General features: G+C 36.2%; 1 protein-coding gene across 4 annotated transcripts in view; it reads left to right on the top strand.

Annotated features, from left to right (window-relative positions):
- The first annotated feature begins 389 nt into the window (after positions 1-389).
- Positions 390-17,518, top strand: part of CCDC102B (coiled-coil domain containing 102B) — a 278,297-nt gene continuing 261,168 nt past the window's right edge. For 3 of the 4 annotated variants that reach the window (XM_086372206.1, XM_086372204.1, XM_086372205.1), the window contains exon 1: positions 390-756. The gene's annotated coding sequence lies outside the window, so the exon portion shown is untranslated. The remainder of the gene's footprint in view (positions 757-17,518) is intronic. The other variant, XM_086372207.1, reaches the window with a different exon arrangement.

Raw genomic sequence — 17,518 nt, 5'->3', positions numbered from 1 at the left:
GTGTGGTCTGCCATCACCCATTCATCAGAACACTTCCTGACAGCTGCATCATGTCGCTGGAAGGTCACTCCATTTGTTTTTTTTCCCCCAGGCCAAGGGCCAGAGAGCTCTTTCTGGGGGCCCAGGAGTCTGCAGCTCACAGTTCTTGCCTACACGACTGAAATCAAAGGTTCTGACATACGGTTTCTGTATCTTGATTTCTATACCCAAGTGGTTTATTACATATTCTTTTTTCTTTGGGGACACAGTCTAATAAAGATCAGACTGAACCAATGATGCTTCCTATTGTTCCTGTCATCTGCATTATAATCTTTCTTTAAATCTTTTGCAGATAGATTCTTTTTGTTTGCCAATTTTTCTGTTACTGCTGCAAGTTATGCAAATTGCTATTAAACATTAAACACACTGGTGGGTGATGAAGGGGTGAGTGTTTCTCCCTTTATTATGCACAGTAAAATTTCAAATAGGTTGTGTAGAAGCATTGGATTACGGTGCTGAGTTAGGGAACAGTCAAACGATTTCCTTTCGGATCGCTCACTTGTGATCCACGGAGGGTGTTGTGGTATTGGTTTTGATAAAACTTCACAACCAATGGGAATCTTCTTCGAGTTAGTGTGGAGTGGCCTTAATGCTGGAAATAATCCTGTTGGCCTGGACCCCAGAGCTATACAGATGAGAAAAGGATGCAGGGAATTCTCCTGTTTACACATGTGTCTGTAACACTGAGCCGCCGGAGCAGCCCAGCCAGCCCAGAGGGTAAGATGCTTAATAACCTTGTGGCTTTTTATTTAATTTTTATATTTTCCTGCTGGGGCAGAACCTGTGTTGTTTTCAGAGCAAAGAAAAAGACAGTTGCTTATAAGGTCCAAAACAAAACTATCATAGGTCTGGAAAACAGAGGGAATGGATGTTTCTTCTTAAAGTGGACGTGATTTCTTCCCTCCCTCTTCTGTTTCCCACATTGGTATTATTTCTCCTGGCAGCTTGTCATACATTTCCAGTTTTGTAAAAAAAAAAAAAAAACTGTATACTAACAAAACTCAGGTAAGATTTTTCAACTCTAAATTTAGACAGTAAGATATGTTGACAATAAGACCTTGTCTTGTAGTTCCAAATGAATGAGTTAGCCAATGTGTTTGAAGTAGTTTATATTCTTAGAGTAAAAATAAAGTAGAATTTCTATGAAAATCCTCCTACGTATGCCTCGTGCATTTAGAGTTATTTTCATTTTGCTGGTCTGTGTCCTGAATTCCTGTCACTGTTAGCAGAAAAGTATACTTTAAACTTAGCATTAATATTGATTTCTCTATGTAAGTTACCTGGGTAGTGTGGAGAAGAGACATAAAATAATACAATCCTATATAAAATAAAAGGAAATGGATATTTAGAGAAATTCATTACAGAACTGAAGAAATCATAGCCTCTGAGAAGTATTTGCTTATGTTTCCTGCAAAGATAAATTATGAAATGAAGGTTGAGTGAGCAAAGCTGTTAAATAGAAATAAAAAGGAGATATTCTTTTAAACAATATAATTATAAATGTGTAACATAGCTTTGAAATGCACGGTGATATTTCTTGATATTCTTGCTTACAGGAGCACTAGCTTTCCTATTTTCTACAATCATCTGAGTACACGTTTGCTAATATTTTTGTGGGATAGAGTATTGTTACAACTTTTGATTAAATATTTTGTGGTTAATCATTTTATTGTCAAATATCCTCACATATAAATTAGTTTCTAATTCTGACTTTTCTCCATAGTTTTACAGAAGCATTAGATTAGAAAGGAGTTTTGAAAACCTAGTGATACAACAGTTGTATAAGTTTTGTGTAATTTTGCAATATTGATTTAATATCGATGTGTATTTGAGTATTTGGAAAAATGTTTTATATGAATTGCATTTCCCCCAAAACTTTAAAAAGTAGCTTCCTTGTGAGATAACATCATTCAGTGGGAGCTCTTTTGAAGCTTTCATGTGTTTTCATTGGATTCAGTATTTCTTTGACACAGGGACATAGCTTGTGGTGCCTCACTATGGGTGTAGCCTTGAAATTTATGATTTTACAGACACCTTGAAAGAAAAGTCTGGATGCCTGAGTTGAAGTTTAAAAAATCAGTGGAATTTCCACAGTGATAAGAGAACAGACTATGTAGGATTTTAATACCTTTAAACCATGAAATGTTTGCACTTTGTTTTATCTCCCTGGATATGTTCCAGTGTCTCCTAGTTTATAGTCTATGGGAACTTGAATAGAATTTGTATCCTCCTGTTGTGTGAAAATTGTATAAACCTTCATTACATTGAATTGGTTCAGAGTACTTTTCAGGTCTACTGTATCCTTGTACTTTTCTATTTTTCTTTCTATTAATTTTTGAGCATTTGATACTGAAACTCCAATTAAACATCTTATCTACTTAAATGATTGTAATATATAGTGGAACTACATGTAACTTTGTTCTGTATTTTCCAAGTCTCCTGTAAATCTGCTATCATACTTTCATAATCTAAAAAAGAAAAAAAATCAGTGGAACTTGAATAGTAGCTAACAACCCAAAAGACTCTTCTACAATGTAGAAGTGGTTGAAGCAAAGTGTTTTAAGACAAAAATTAATATAGAGCCAGGTAGGCTAGGGATGAGTAGCCCATCATCCCAGTAGCCCATCTGCTCCCATCTCACTGGAGCAAAAAAAAAATATACCTTGTGAGTAGTAGACACTGTGCTCATTAGAAAGAAGGACAGAGCTATGGAGCATCTTACAACTCACACATTAATTTTGTCCTTATATAATATACAGAGATGGCAATTACAAATTTCTGAAGATGCAAATTTCTTCTACTCATCCTCTTCTTCCTTCTTCATCATCTTATTCTTCTTAACCATAAGCTTCTTCTTCATTGTTGAAATATTTTCAACATGTAAGGGGGCTTCTGTGTGCAAGGTAATTACATACGTATCTACAATTTTGACAGCTATGCAGTCAAATGAACTTCATTTTACACAGTATCTTCATGTTATACATAAAGGAATCTGATGTTCAAAAATGTTAGATGATTTCTTTAAAGCCACAGATATGATAAGTGAAACAGGATTCCAAACAATGTCTTTCTGGCTCCAGAGCTCTTCCACTCTGCTGCACTGGTATTTTAGGAATGTAAATCTGGCAGGAGTTAGAGAGATGGTTGGGAGTGGGCTTCGGGGTAAGCGAGCCCCGGGAGTGGGTGGTAAGACCACAGGCAGATCAATTCCAGCAACTGTAGACCAAGCCAATCACATTCCCCTCAGGTGGCCCGCTCTTGCCTTTGGAATAGAACGAAGAAAATAAGCAGTCTTCACATTTAAGTTGGCTGTTCTCGTATTCAGCTCTTTTGTTTGTCTCTGTTATTTTCTTGAATGTTGTATTCATACTCAAAGAAGATATATTTTGATTTCTCAAAGGAAATTTCATCTCTGATTTTCATCTAATATTACTTATTCACAAATGAAATAAATGAAGTGACTGGAAATGAAATGACATTGGGAACACACTGCCATTCCTTTTTTTAAAACGTGGGCTATGAATGAATGCCTAGTGACCCCATCTTCTTAAAATTATGGAGATACAATTATTACCAAAGAAAATTATCCTGTAAGTTTTATTTCAGTGGATGAAGAGCATATATAAAATTTATGCTGCTAATAGATTATGTTGAGAAGAGTGTACAGGTAGGAAAAATAATAGAACCTATGAACAACACTTTCCCCTTCAAATGGCCAAACCTTAAACGTATTATTTTGCTTTTCCTCTAAAGAGCACGGAACTAGTCTCTTCAATAGCATTCATTTTCTTCTTCTCTATTTTTAAGTATTTTTAGTGAAATAAAATTATAAAAGTTCCTTATGTTATAATAATGAGTTTTGGATATATATGTATAATTTCTATGATATCATTTTAGAAATGTACTATTTTAGAAGCTTGCTATCACTTAAGTAGGATTTATTGAAGTAATATCTTTTGCCAAGCATCCAAAGAGATAAAGACAGTTGAAATGTAAAGATTCATCCTTTTAAACTTTTCATTGTTGAAATTATTTGTCATTTCAAATGCTTTGGTCACTGGCTTTATGATATTATAATTATTCAATTAAATTAAGTAACTAGATCTAGGCTGACTTCCAAGATTCTTTCCCAGAGAGGGGATTTTGTATAGCCCCATCCTCTGTGGCCTTACCGATTATAGATGCTCATCTGTGATCAAGTGTGAATTGAGAATTTGGTAACTAAAAAAAAGAAATAGGTATTTTATTGGAGAAAATCAGACCATCAAAGAGAAGATGGGTTGGGCTCAAGGCCATTTGACTGAAATCATAGCTTTGCAGAGGATTATTCATCTTTCTGTATGTGTTATTACCTGTGTGATTTATAATCAATGACATTTGCCAAGAATTGCTGTTAGGTGTAACAAAGATATACAGATATTTGAAATTAAGGTTCTGATAGAAGCATTTTTTTGGTATGTGAAGACAGAGATATCCTTAGTATTGGGTAGGAAAAATATGCTCATTGCAGAACTTACAAATAGTATTTTATCCTAATGCTTGCTTTTAATTTGTAGAATTAAAGTTTCAAAAAAAAACAGAAGTGAGTCTGTCAGCCACTGACTCATGAACATATGTTTCTAAGATGCAGGAACCATTTAGAAATGTAACAGGAGGTAAAGTGACAATATTTCAGTGAAGAGGAGCCTGAAACAACTTTAGTTTTTATGGAAATAGTTCTGAGGGTTTTTCACAGAGTCTTTCATTTCCTCCCTTAGTGAATTTAGGATTATGAAGGCATTATGTCAAAAGTTGAATTTCTGATGGCTGCCAAAGTTCTAATGGCTTTATTATTCAGTGTAGATTCATAGATTCCTTTCTTCTGTTTGCTCATCATCTGAAAGAGGTAAAAACATAACTCACATATTGTAAGTGCTCGGGGGATAGTAACCCTTTGTAGTAAAGACGAGGGGTGGCAGAGGAAGCACCAGACAACCCCTGGAGTTTAACATAGTTCTGGAAGATTCTATTCGTAAGCTGTTCCTAGGTAGAAGCTTGAGTAATTGCAGCTGTTGTGTAAGGGTTCAGGTGTGCTTCATTCCATCTTTTTAAAATAATCTTAAAAAAATATTTATTTATTTTTGGCTGCACTGGGTCTTCATTGCTATGCGTGGACTTTCTCTAGTTGCGGCAGGCAGGGGCCACTCTCTGGTTGCAGTGGGTTTCTCATTGCAGTGGCATCTTGTTGCAGAGCACAGGCTGTAAAGTGTGGGCTCAGTAGATGTGGTGCGTGGGTTCAGTTGCTCCGTGGGATCTTCCCTGGCCAGGGGCCGAAGTGTCTCCTGCATTGCAAGGCAGACTCTTATCCACTGGACCACCCTTCATTTCATCCTTAGTTCAGGATCCCCTGGAGGTTAAACTAACAGCAGAACTGAGTCAGGCCGAAACCAGACAGCATAGAGCTGCTCTCATCTCATTCTCAGATGCTGCCCAGGCTTCTCTGTTTTTTTTTACAATGACAAAGATTAAGTTATAAAACTTATGATTGTGTGGACTGAAAACACTGATTGTGGCAACTATGACTTAATAAATGGATCTAAGGATGTTGACCCTGTATGAATCTACTTACCGGCTTCTGAAGCTTGGATCAAAGTGAAAGTGAAGTTGCTCAGTCGTGTCCGACTCTTTGTGACGCCATGGACTGTAGCCCGCCAGGCTCCTCTCTTCATGAGATTTTCCAGGCAAGAATACTGGAGTGGGTTGCCATTTCCTTCTCCACGGTATCTTCCCAACACAGGGATTGAACCCAGGTCTCCTGCATTGCAGGCAGACTTTACCGTCTGAGCCACAAGGGAAGCTTGGATGTGGGACTACAATAAATTTGACCTATTAGCACAGCTTGATGGGAAACACTCCAGTATTCATGGAACTATAAGCAGGACCACTCTCTTACATGTGCAGTGTGAAAAAAAGAGGAATCGGAGATGATCTCTTGGCTTGATCCAAGAAGCTGGAATAATAAAATGTTTGCTGATAGAGGGAGGCCAGGAGGAAGAGTAGTTTAGAGGGTGGTGGTTAAGAATTTGTTTTTTGGATATGTGAAATTTGAGATGCCAATTAAATATTGAAATGCTGATGTTGTCAGCTGGATACATGAATCAAGAGCTGAAAGAAGATCTCAGGATGGAGAAATAATTGTGGTACACATCAGGAAGTAGGTGGATTTGAAGGCAAAGGACTGGATGCATTCAATTACACTGATTGCCACTGCGGAAGAGGAAAGAGTATGAAGACTCAACACTGGAGCACTTACACTTCAGGAGTGTGCGATGGGACAGACTTGCTAAAGTGGAATAAGAAGCAGCAATCAGAAAGGTGAGGCTTCCCAGGTGACTCAATGGTAATGAATCTACCTGCCAATGCAGGAGATTGGGTTCGATCCCTGGGTCGGGAAGATCCCCTGGAGGAGGAAATGACAACCCACTCCAGTATTCTTGCCTGAAAAATGCCATGGTCAGAGGAGCTTTGTGGGCTATAGTCCATGGAGCCACAAAGAGTTAGGCATGACTGAGCACATACCATCAGTAAGGTAGAAAACCATGAGAAACGGGTTTTCTAGAAGCCAAGTAAATGAGTAATCTGGAAAGTTGGAATGGCCAGTTTATACAAATGCTACTAATTGGTCAAGTAAGACAGGAATTTCAAGCCTGGAATTAAACATGAATTAGATTTAGCAATGTGGAAGTCATTGTTTTTGTAGACATATAGGCTTGCATATTGTTGAAGCTGAAGTTCCAAATTTGACCACCTGATGCGAAGAACTGACTCATTGGAAAAGACCGTGATGCTGGGAAAGATGGAAGGCAGGAGAAGGGGACGACAGAGGATGAGATGGTTGGATGGCATCACTGATGTTATCACCAACTCATGTTGATGGACATGAGTTTGAGCCAGCTCTGGGAGTTGGTGATGGACAGGGAAGCTTGGCATCTTGTAGTCCATCAGGTTACAAAGAGTCGAACATGACTGAGCAACTGAACAACAACAGGCATTAGTTCTTTCATCTGGATTTCCACTATTGATAAAATGCAGTTTCTAAGCATATATTTGTAAATACCATTGTTATTAATTATGAAAACTTGAAGTATAGGTTGAAAACCTCTGTAAGATAGAAAAATATTGCCAAAAGGCACAGAACGTATTTTTTTATTAAAAAAATTGAAATGTAATTTTCTACTCCTGTACAATTCTCTATGAAAAAGAAACCCCTTAGTTTTTTTTAGATATTTTAGAGTAGAACTGTCTAATTGGAATATATTCAAGCAACATATACAATTTAAAGTTACACTAAAAAGTCAGAAAATAAATATGGAAGTAACTTAATAGTATAGTTTACTTAACTCAATGAAAGTGAATTTGTTAGTTGTTCAGTCTTGTCCAACTCTTTGAGACCCCATGGACTTCAGATTACCAGGCTCTTCTGTCTATGGAATTCTACAGACATGAACACTGGAGTGGGTAGCCATTCCTTTTTCCAGGGGATCCTCCAGACTCAGGGATCAAACCTGTGTCTCCTGTATCATGGACAGAGCCACCAGGAAAGTTCCAATTTGCTAAATGTGGAAAATTCTGTAACTCATATGTTAAAATATTATTCTAAAATATAATCAATATAAAATTTTGAATGAGATATTTTACATTTTCATTTGCTATGCCGTGCCTAATTTACACACACAGTACACCTCTGTTCAGATGACCCTCATTTCCCTCATTTCAAGGGTTCATCAGGTCCGTCTGGCCAATGACTGCCATGTTGGAGAGTGCGGGCCCCAAAGTATAAACAAAGTGTTCCCACAGCAACCATAAGTCATATTTAGGCATTATATTTATGTCTGTGTTGTAAATAAGTGAAGATGTGTCTTTGGGTGACCTTCTCAAGGAACAGGTTTACCTTAGGTTTTCTGATTCTGAACCCTGTATTCTCTGGGTTTCACTATACCATTCTGATGATGTTCCATAGCTATATTTTTGTGATACTGAGAAGTATGTGACATATGGTGACCTGTGGAAATAACTGGTGCCAGTATGTTTTTAAGAAAACCTAATTGGTATGAAGAGCAGGAAATGATGAAAAATGATGAAACACAGTTTCTAGGAATCCACACATTTCTTAGTTTTTTTCCCCTTCTTTTTATGAATTAAGCAAAAGATAAAAATCTTGGAGAGCAGAGAGAGAAAAAAAAAGTAAAAATAGAGTTTTTGAGGAAGTTTAAATTGTGGCATCATCACGATTACCTGGAAAAGAGTTGAAGAAAAATTTTTTTATATGATTGAAAGGTAAATATAAGCAAAGCAAGTTTAAAAAAATATGTTTGAGTTTAATCTGGTTTCAGCTCTTTGCAGTTTTCCTTGCATATGTCTTACATTTTCTATTTTAGGGGCTGGAATGCCAGATCTTTTGAGAAATATAAACACTGGTTATTAACTTCCTGTTATTTTGACATTTTTAATCTAAGTCCTTCCTTGCTTTTACTAAGGAAATAAGAAAACTAAGCACACAATAAAATAAACACATGAAAACTGATTCTGGATCAATTAGCAGTTGTGCTAAGAACTGTTTTATGGTTAAATTGTTTTTTTCTTTAGTGTTATCTGTTTTTACGCCAAAGGACCAAAAAAAAAAAAAAGCCAAACAGAATCATCGACCCTTAGAGAGATAATTGGAGAAGTTGAGAGACTCTATGTCTAAACAAATCACTAATACATTTTGGCTAAAATGGAGAAAGCATAGCCAGGGAAGAAGTTACACAATCTCATAGAGTAACGAATCTTCAAATAAAAATCTAACATTTTTATATCTTTAAATAGTTCATGTCTTTTCTTTCTTAAGATTACATGTGTGCATCCTCACTCATTTACCACTTTTTGGGACCCCATGGACTGTAGCCCACCAGGGTCCTCTGTCCATGGGATGTTGGAGTGGGTTGCCATTTCCTCCTCCAGAAGATCTTCCTGACCCAGAGATGGAACTCACATCTCTTGCTTCTCTTACTTTGCAGGTGGTTTCTTTACCACTGATCCACTGCGTAAGCCCCTCGAAAATTACAGAACCTTACAAATGAAATGTCCTCAGTGAAATCAAGATTTTGGATATATTATTATAAGAGTAGCTTAAGTATTATACAACCACCATATCTGTTTTTTGAGGCTAAGGTTTTTTCTCCCCAATGATATATCTGAAAACTGATTACTTGTTTTATACTAATTAAAATTTAAAGAATTAGAACAAAATGTAGGATTGATATTATTTTTATCTTAGTAGAGTCCATAGATCTATAGGCTATAAATCTAGTGACAGTGACTAAGATAAGAAGTCAACATTTTTTCTAAACGTCAACATCTTCTTAGCTGCTGTTCTGATAATTTGTGATGAAATCTATGCCTATATTAATACATCTCAGTTTGTTACATAAGAATGTTCAGTTTTGAGCAATTTCATTGCTCTCCTTTGCTTTTTCTATATTATTTCAGGGGTTTCCCTTGTAGCTCAGTCAGTAAAGAGTCTGGCTGCAATGCAGGAGACCTTGGTTTGATGCCTGGGTCAGGAAGATCCCCTAGAGAAGGAAATGGCAACCCACTCCAGTCGCCTGGAGACTCCCATGGACAGAGGAGCCTTGCAGGCTGTGGTCCATGAGGTCACAAGAGTAGGACATGACTTAGTGACTAAATCACACATTATTTCAATCAGTTTTTCTTAGAGTTAAAATACTCCTTAGCAAGAAAAAAACAATTGGTTTAACATTCTTAATACCATAAATAAATATAGTACTATAAATGCAAAGTTTTAATTATATACAAAATCAATTTTGCATGTTCCTTTTATATTTTTTCCATTCATGTCATAAGAGGTATAATATACTCTCTGCAGTTTATAATACTCCTATTCAGAGCCTTGTGATTTCAAACCAAATTAATCATGTGTTTTAAGAAAACAACACAATTGTGAAAGTAGAGAGGTCCATATTCACTAATAATTTTATTTTCTCAGCGTCTTCTGTAATCTTATTTGCACGGGCATACAATTCAAGGACTACCTCTGACTTATAATTTGGAGCTGTCAGAGCCTTCACTGAACTCCTGCAGTTCTGCACTTTGAACATATTGCCATGGGTGGGTGGAGGCAGCTGGTTTCCTGTTTAAAATATTTTGAGAACTTTTGAAAGTTCAGTTCATTCTCAGCCCAAAGTTTCTTCATTTTCCATCAAGAAAGAAGAACCGAACACGTGTAAATATTTATATTTGGAAGATTAATCAGGAATATGTGATTAAACTCCAAGAACTGGGTTAGTCTGTGTTATAGTTTATGCAATTCTATTATTTCCAGTTCTTTCAACATGTTTAAAGTAATTAGTTTTGTTTGGTTCAAGACCTACTTTTTGTTATATTTAAAAAAGTGGAAGCATCTAGATCATTTGCTACAAGTAAATCTTTGGAGACAAAAATTTAATATACTTGAATTTGATTTGAATTTCCATGAGGATATTTCACGTGTAATCAGAATGTAAGCTCCATGAGGATGGATATTTAAATCTATTTATTTACTGATACATCTTCAACCCTTGGAACAGTATGCCTGGAACCTGGAGAAAATTCAGTAAATATTAGGTAAATGGATGGGCTTCCCTTGTGGCTCAGTAGGTAAAGAATCTGCCTGCAGTGCAAGAGACCTGTGTTTGATCCCTGGATTGGGAAGATCCCCTGGAGAAAGAAATGGCCACCCACTCCAGTATTCTTGCCTGGAGAATTCCAAGGACAGAGGAACCTGACAAGCTATTTAGTCCATGGGGTCACAAAGAGTCGGATATGACTGAGAGACTAACAGTTCACTTAGGTGAGTGAATGCCTGAATATTCAAGGCTCAAAAGCTGAAAAATTATGTTGTTCTACTTTAGCAGCATGCATAAATAAGCAGACATTATTGCATAAGCATGTGTATGTTTTTAGTAAAACGATCCTCAAAATGTATTGTTTCACATTCATTTCCTGGTTTGTGTGTCTCATTTTGCCCTTGCTTCATATAAGTTGCAGAAATAATTTTAAAACCTTTAAATGAATGAAAATAAAAGTAAAAACAACTGGAGATAAACATGGTACTTGAGAAATCTTAAAATTACTATCATTAAATTAATTAAACAAGGAGGTCTGTAGATGAAGGGGTTCAAATGCCGTGGTGGCCTGTGGACGCAAAACAAAATCTAAGCCTATTAATACCTCAAGGTCACTGAATTGAAACATAAGGACAACTAATCACAAACAGGCAACTTGGGGTAAACTACAGCTAATCAATCTTTATTTTGCTTCCATTTTTTCTTTATAAAAGACTCTGCTCAGCCTCCATCCGTGAAATCTTCTGGTTTTTGTACTACCTGACTGAATTAAATTTTGCTCAAATAAAGTCCTAATACTTTTAATATGCCTCAGTTTATCTTTTAACACTATCTATTTACCACGTTTGTTTTTAATTATGTGTATTTTAGATTGTGTAATAATTTTCTGGTCACATTTAGAGCTGTTGGGAGAGTGTTCATTTTGGAACAGGGTGTGTCACGCTGAAAAAATACAAAAAACAAACAAAACCCTAATAGGACCAAAACTTCAGAAAGAAGTAGTGAGCAGCGTCTTTCAGAGGAATTAGATTCTACCTACCTATTTATTTAACCAAGAAAGTTATTTGTAAACTTCAGTGAAGAACTTTTATAATGAACAGGCGTTTGCATCAACATACTCAGCAGGTGGTGAAGCCCTGCTCAGAGGTGGTTATGCATCACACATGTGGCTTCTATCTGATGACAATGAAAATGGGACGACAAAATTTCCCAAAGTTTTTTTTTTTCAGATCTACAATGTCATTAGAAAGAAAATTGAGGCAGAATTTACTCCCAATCTGCTTTAACAACCTAGAAAATAAAATCTCTAGTGTTAGTGTGTTTTGTTGTTATTCAGTTGCTAAATCCTGTCCAACTTATTGCGACCCCCTGGACCACAGCCCATCTGTCCTTCAGTATCTCCTGGAGTTTGCTCAGACTCATGTCCACTGAGTCTGTGAAGACATCCGACCATCTCATCCTCTGTCGCCTCTTCTCCTCCTGCCTTCAATCTCTCCCAAGAGTGTTTTAATTCTGCAATATTTTGGGGTGCTTACTGAGTTCAGGTTACTCTCTGGGTATGTATAAATTTAGCAATTTTTAGAGAGATTGTTTTGAAGAATTTTCTCCATTAGGAAGACTAAATGTATAAAAGTGTATAGAGCCCCATGGAAAGGTTCAGGAGAACAGTTTTTCTGTGTTGATATGATGCAGACTTTGAGAAAGGGGGAGTTTTGAAAGGAAGAGCCAAGGTGATTAAGTGATTGAAAGGTACAAGGCTTTTGGGAGAGATGACAGGTGAAGATCGTGGGTTTCATGGAGCATGAAGGACAGCCATCTGACTCTCACGGGTAGAGAGAGAAGCTGAATCAGATAATGAATGTGTGGATCTGGAAGCGACAAATATTAGACTGAGCATATTCACGTAAATAGATAAATGATTCAGTCACCAAATGTAGGTACCTTTTAAAGTTTCCACAATGGAATTAAATAAAAGAGTCTCCTACTGACTTCAAATGAAAGTAAAACTCTCATGAGGTATAGGCAAAAATATGCTTATAGTATTAGATTTTCATCATCACATGATGAGTGCTTAATCTCTTATTCTTAAACACTCTAGTGTAGAAAATAAAGAAGATTGAAAAAGCTTAAGTCATGGTTGGGGTTTATAGAAAGGAAAAGAAGCTTTCCATATTTCTATTAGGAAGGTTCAGTATTTTAATGGGAAAATATAATTTCATTTAAAATAGATTCAAAATCCACATTACATTAACATGTCAAATAGTCTTTGTTCTACTTTATGAAAAGTATTATATTTTAAAATGTGTGTTGTGACAAAAATTTAAATGTTAACCAAAGCATTTATTTCAGAAAAAATTTTCTTTTTAAGTTCACTGAGCTTTATATTCATTTAGAAATGATGACTATATCTGATCACTGGACTATAGATGTTATAAAACATTAGAAAATAACTTTCATGTGGTGGTGAAGTTAAAATAATAGAAGAGTTTTTAAAGAACATAATAAATAATTTGAATAGTCTCTCTACATGTTAGCATTACATATATGTAGAACCTGTTATGTCTTTCAGATGATGAGTGTTAACTGAGTAGATTAATGTTCTGAATAAATTTGTCCCAGGTGGTGACAGTGGTAAAGAGCATGCCTGTCAATGCAGGAGACAAAAGAGACAGGGGTTCCATCCCTGGGTTGGTAAGATCTCCTGGAGGAGGAAATGGCAACCTACTCCAGTATTCTTGCCTGGGAAATCCTGTGGACAGGGGAGCCTGGTGGGCTACAGTCCATGGAGTGACAAAGAGTCGGACACGACAGAAATAATTTAGCACTTAGCACAAAATACAAAAAGGAAGAACATTAATATTAATGATTCATCAGGCTTTTTCTGCTTTTGTTTGCTACAGAATATTTGGGGAAATGCATTAAAGCAAAAAATAAAGCAAAAATTATGCATAATCTGCATAATTTTATATTTTGAAATTATGAAACATGCATATTTTAGTTCAAACTAGAACTGCATTTCTCATATAAGAAATATTCCTTCTGAAGAATTATCATATAGGAATTGAGCATTGACACCAGAGGAATTTATTTTAATAATCCAAGACTAAAAGCTTGGCTAGAATGAGAAGTGAAATCCAGCAAAGGAAACATGGAAATTCTGAAAAGGAGAGGAATAGAAAGGAGACCAGCAGATAAGACAGGTGTAGCTGTACAAAGGACTTTGCCTTTAATCCTAAGAATACAGCAAGTCCCCTACATATGAACCTTCAAATTGAAAACTTTCAAGATCCTTGTGTTCGTATGTCCAATCACTTCCGGTGTGAGTGAGATTGCAGCTTGCCCTCTGTCTCCTGTTGCTGACATTCCTTCAGCTCCGTCATCTCCAACCTACTCTTTTTCCTCCAGTCAGTAACTCTTCTTATTTGTTCACTCGATGCCAGACCCTGGATGCCAGCTATTGTTTTGTATTATGGTACTTTTCAAGGTACTGTACTGTAAGAATAAATGTGTTTTCTTTTTTTTTTTTTGCATTTGTTTTGTATTATTTGTGCAACAAGCATTGTAAATATAGTATAGTACTACATAGCCTATTGTGTTAGTTGGGTACCTAGGCTAACTGTTTTGGGCTTATAAACAAATTGGACTTTCAAACAAATGCACTCTCAGAACAGAACTCATTCATATGTAACGGGGCTTACTGTAATGGGAAAGCACTTACACAACACTCTAAATCAATTATACTTCAATAAAAAATAGCGGGAAAGCAATTGAAAGATTTTTAGCAAAGGTGAAATAATCAAATGGGAAATATAAAAGTATCTCTCTGATTACTGAGTGGTGAACAGTGGTGAAAGGGAAACAGTCACAGATCTATTTCAGTAACCTAAGAGTGAGATGACTGTACTTGGACCAAGGGGGCTGAGATGGAGAAAAGTGAATATAGAGGTAAAACTTCTCAGAAAGTAAAATGAACAGGATGTGGTAATTGATTGAGTACAGGGGATGATGAACAATTAGTAAAGAAGTCTAAATTTTTGGTTTGTACAACTTAAGGGCTATTGGTGACGTTAACTAATAGGAAAAAATGGAGGAAAGCCAGAGTTAATCTTCTACAGAATAAGAAATATAAAGTTTTCTCTAACCTCCCTGAAACAGCAAAATTCACACTTTCCATTTCCACATAAATACACACACATATACACACAAGAAATACACTTTTCATTTCCAACAAGCCTGAGGATTCCAGATTAGTGAAATATATTTGTTGTGGCACAATGGACATACATAAACATAATCGCATGCATATGCATTTTGGCAGTTGTAAGCTCGTTTCTAATAGAATGAAAAGAGTAGCATTAGTCCGGAGAAGGCAATGGCACCCCACTCCAGTACTCTTGCCTGGAAAATCCCATGGACGCAGGAGCCTGGTGGGGTGCAGTCCATGGGGTAGCTACGAGTCGGACACGACTGAGCGACTTCACTTTCACTTTTCCCTTTCACGCATTGGAGAAGGCAATGGCAACCCACTCCAGTGTTCTTGCCTGGAGAATCCCAGGGACGGGGAGCCTGGTGGGCTGCCGTCTCTGGGGTCGCACAGAGTCGGACACGACTGTAGCGACTTAGCAGCAGCAGCAGCAGCAGTCCCCTCTGGAATAATCAGATGAATATGTTCTATGTTCTAGTCACTATAAGGACAAGAATAAATAAGATTCAAGCTCATAGATGGTGGTAGAAACAGATGTATTAAAATTATTCTGTGGTATCATAAATCCAGAATAAAATAATGAACCAATGTGTGGGGGCACCGATAAAGGAAGAGCAGTCTGGCAATGAAATATAGTGTAGATCTATTGTTCTCTCATTGTATTAGCCAGGCTTCACCACCATTACACACACACAGACGCACACACACACAAGGGATCTCTATGTTTATTGTCAACTTCTTCACCCACGTTTTTTAAAGGCACAAGACATGTCTTTATCTAGACTGCATGCCTTATAGAGTACAAGTGTAAGCTGATTGTTGATGACAGGATTAGGGTAGTCTTGCCTCTGTTTATACATTCTCTAAGAAACATGAATCTTATCTGTGCAGGAACCAGGGAAAAATCAGTTTGAGTTGCTTACTTCAATTTATCATTTCATTGTTCCCATAGCTTCTGATAACTCAGAAGTAGGATTGTTTACATTCCTATATCTTCTTCTTTGTTTCATCTTGAAGTGCTTTGCTTTCTCAATTTTAATAATCTCATTTCCCCTGATTTCATTTTACCAGACATTTTATTGCCCAAAGGAGGCATAGAAAATAGATTGTTCAAAAAACTGATTTTCAGGATAATATCCTCTAGCTTCAACTGAAGTTTTGGTACTAAGCGATTAGAAATGTGTGAACATTGGTTCTATATAATGCACTTCATTTTAGTCACACATTCATGACATACAGAAAGGAAATTTTATGTAGTAAAAAGAATCATAAAATAATAGCTACTATTTATTGAATGTCTACATCATGCCTAGATCTTTACATATATGATAGTGTTGCATTCTCACAGAAAACTGATAAGGTATTCTTCAGGTTTATTGCTAAAACTGAATCTGAGAAAAGTTAATTGAGTTCTCCAAAATGTTAACACCCAGTCAGAAGTTAAATCAAGTCCTTTTCCACTACCTTTCTGCCTGTTCCCTTCTCACTTTTTATAGTAACAAAAGAAATTGCAGAAATTTTCTTTGAGAGCCAATAGTTATTTTAAAATCAGGAATAATGGCTAAAAGTGTCAGGAAATAGGGAAAAGAGGTGGATTTGACTTTATTGTATAGCAAAATTAGAAATAAAATATTTTTGTATTCACGTTAACTTCTTCTGTTATGATTAATAAGATGTGCTTGACTCCTCTGTTGTTTCCCATCGTGGCAGGAAAAAAAAAAAAGCTGTGCATTGTATTCAAGCCAGCACAGTTCCCAAGGTAATCAGAACACTTACTCCTTTGCTGTTTAGAAAAAAAAGCAGTGTTTTTGAAATTGTTATCTTGAATTTATTTTACTAGTAGGGACAATCTGTTACTATAAAATGTTACATGTGTTTTTCTATTTTCTATTTCCTTTTATTATTACTTTTATGAAATGCTTATTGTATTTGAGAATTCTTTTGGCTTGTAATAGTACAGATAATCTCAAAGTAGAAAAGAATATGAGTTAGTTCTCTAGATTTTATTCAACAGAGATCCAGGAGACCAGGGACTCTGAGATTAGATTTTTTATGCTGTTACAGATTATTAGAAATTTAAAAGTAGATCTGGCCATTGTAAACATGATGAACAAACGGAAATTGACATCTGAATTTAGTCTTCTTCCAAAATATCAGTTACTTTCTTTTTCACATTTTCCATTTTGATTTTAGCATTTGAATAGCAAAATAATTATCTGGATTCTGTTTTTATGTTTCCCAAATGTTTGAGAAAGGAAGTGTGTTCCAAGAAGATGGAGGAAGTGCTTGAGTTTGCTTTTACTTCTTTTTCCCTCAAGTCCAGTTATCTTTGTGCTGTTAATGCACACCAGTTTAAAGCAGGCCTAGGTAATTTCACTGGTGATCTATTTAAACTGAATAGTTTAAAAAATGCAAGAGGGAGGAGGGAGGAGGATTCAGGATGGGGAACACATGTATACCTGTGGCGGATTCATTTCGATATACGGCAAAACCAATACAATATTGTAAAGTTAAAAAATAAAATTTAAAAAAATGAATAAATAAAAAATGCAAGAAAGATAACTGAGGAATGTTATCAAGCAAATGATCATAAGGGTGTGTGTGGGCGTTGTGTGTGACTGTGTATATG

The sequence above is a fragment of the Bos grunniens genome, chromosome 24, assembly GCF_055505025.1.
Source record: "Bos grunniens cultivar Pamir isolate PY7600 chromosome 24, Bosgru_T2T1.0, whole genome shotgun sequence".
In the NCBI taxonomy this organism is placed as follows: Eukaryota; Metazoa; Chordata; class Mammalia; order Artiodactyla; family Bovidae; genus Bos; species Bos grunniens.
Note: the sequence above shows the minus strand (reverse complement) of the source record. Positions and strands in the feature narration are given on the sequence as shown.